At 47.7% G+C, this 2,454-nt stretch overlaps 1 protein-coding gene across 1 annotated transcript in view; it reads right to left on the bottom strand.

The window, feature by feature from the left end:
- The window catches only part of tmem198b (transmembrane protein 198b), an 86,238-nt gene extending 84,528 nt beyond the window's left edge, over positions 1–1,710 (bottom strand). The window contains exon 1 of the mRNA XM_043694304.1: positions 1,558–1,710. The gene's annotated coding sequence lies outside the window, so the exon portion shown is untranslated. The remainder of the gene's footprint in view (positions 1–1,557) is intronic.
- Positions 1,711–2,454: the final 744 nt, after the last annotated feature.

The following is a 2,454-nucleotide window of genomic DNA, read 5'->3' as shown; positions in this document are numbered from 1 at the left end:
ACATGGACTGCAGTGATTCAGGAAGGCAGCTCCCCACCACCTTGTCAAGGGGCAACTAGGGACAGGCGATGTATCCTGACCGGCCAGCGAGACCCATTTCCCATGAATGAAAACAAAGGCACTGCTATGGAGATGTCAATCACAGAATCAGACAGCACACAGGCATCCCACTTTATCTGTGCCTGCTCTTTGGAAGATCTATCCATTTCCGCGTCATGATCTTACTCAATTCTCGTTCCAGGTTCCCTATTAAATCTGGAGCTCATTCCCAGTTGTAACAATTCACTGAATTAAAGAAAAATTGCCTCACCTCCCCTTTAGCTGTTCTGCTGATGTGTTAAATCTGTATTCACCAGTGACTGACTCTGCCATTGAGGGAAAGGAATCAAAATTATTGGGAGCAAGAGAAGGCCATTCAGCCCTTCAGGGAGAAAGTGAGGGCTGCAGATGCTGGAGATCAGAGTCAAGAGTGTGGTGCTGGAAAAGCAAAGCCGGTCAGGCAGCATCCGAGGAGCAGGAGACTCAATGTTTCGGGCAAAAGCCCTTCATCAGAGCTGATTCTCCTACTCCTCGGATGCTGTCTGACCTGCTGTGCTCTGTCAGCCTTTCAGCCTTCTCTGCTCCAGGTCGTTCTGCTGTAACGCGCGTTTCATCACTGCAAATTCTCTGTAACCTGATCGACAAAGTGGGGACGCTGTTACCAAAGCGCAAACATTTAAAACGTGTATTGGCTGTAACATGATTACAACACTTTAAGCTCTGTTTCTAAGGGGCGATTTTTCTATAACGTGGGGTTGCACAAGAACACAACCATCACGTTATAGAAGGACGACCGGTATTTGATAAGATCATTCCTGAAGAAGGGCTAATGCCCGAAACGTCGATTCTACTGTTCCCTAGATGCTGCCTGACCTGCTGCGCTTTTCCAGCAACACATTTCCATCTAAGATCATAGCTAGCCTGTTAAAGCTAGCTTTAACTCCACTTTCCCATCTGTTTTCCACAACCCTCGACTCCTCGCTCAGTCAAAATCTGTCCAACATTTCTTTGTGTCTATAATGTCAAAGCCCATCCTGGTTTTGAGCATCTCCGTTAAATCTCACCCAGGTTCTGACAAGAGCTACCTTGGTTTCTCCGAGCTGTCCACCTTGACTGAAGTCAAGATTAGAGTGATGCTGGAAAAGCACAGCAGGTCAGGCAGCATCCGAGAAGCAGGAGAATTGACGGTTCGGGCAAAAGCCCTTCGTCAGGAAGGGTGTCTTCGCGATGTTAATATTGAGACCTGTACGGTCACAATATAACTGGACCAGCTTCAGATTCCTGACGAAGGGCTTTTGCCCGAAACGTCGATTCTCCTGCTCCTCGGACGCTGCCTGACCTGCTGTGCTTTTCCAGCATCACTCTAATCTTGACTCTAATCTCCAGCATCTGCAGTACCTAGCTCCCCCCACATGGACTGAAGTCCCTCCCCAAGCCTATTACTGTTCCAGTGAATGTCCGCAGTCTCTCTAAGACCTTAACTTCTGTCGCGTGAAGTCTCAAGTGTTTGGAACTTACTCAGAGCAGCCATTGGCCAGTGTTGATGACCTGGTCGACCGTCTTCATTCACAGCAGAGAAAACCTTGCGAGGATTATCGCTGACACGAAATGAGTCACTATGGGTGTGCAGGGCAGTGTATTCCCGACATCCGTAATACTTCTCTGTTTAACCTCTGCAAAACAAGACAGAATAAAAGGTTACAGGTCAATCTGCTGTAATGCGCGTTTTGTCAGCGCACATTGGCTATAACGCGACTGGCGAATCGAGGACGCTGTTTGCATAACGTGAACTTTGTACCGCATGGGTAAAGCGATTTCCTATTAGCAATCTTCTGCAGCGCGATTTTCTACAGTGTGAGGTTAGAGAGGAAGACAGCTGTCGAGTTACAGCAGAACGACCTGCATTTCTTCACAAAGACTGGGCACCAGCCCTGGTAAAGGAGTGGCCTGTACCAATACAGGTCAGCATTTAGCCTGCAGTCCACCCCTCACCTCAACCCCTGCCCTCAGGAACCAGCACTGACCCTGACCTCAAACAAACACAAAGAGGCTGTTGGGATCAATTAGACTTTGTGTAAGTGCGTAGTGCAGTTGAGAGCAAATCTTCGATTGGTACAATGATGGTTACCATTGGTTACCATGTGCTCTGAGGAACAGCTCTCCAAATTGTTCTGTTTCCCTTGCTGTTTCCCCACAACACTACAAAACCCCCTCTTCAAGAACAATTCCAAATCCCTTTGAAAGTTCCTCTGCTTCCCCCGCCCTTTCAGGCATGTCCACATCACGTCAACTCACTGCAGCAAAAAAAAATGCCTCTTCCTCTTCCATCATGATTTGAAATCTGTGTCTCTCTGGTTGCTAACCCTTCGTCCAACTATTAAATGACTATCACAACCTTCATCCTGAACACCTTCA

This window comes from Chiloscyllium plagiosum, chromosome 7 (genome assembly GCF_004010195.1).
Source record: "Chiloscyllium plagiosum isolate BGI_BamShark_2017 chromosome 7, ASM401019v2, whole genome shotgun sequence".
Classification (NCBI taxonomy): domain Eukaryota; kingdom Metazoa; phylum Chordata; class Chondrichthyes; order Orectolobiformes; family Hemiscylliidae; genus Chiloscyllium; species Chiloscyllium plagiosum.
Note: the sequence above shows the minus strand (reverse complement) of the source record. Positions and strands in the feature narration are given on the sequence as shown.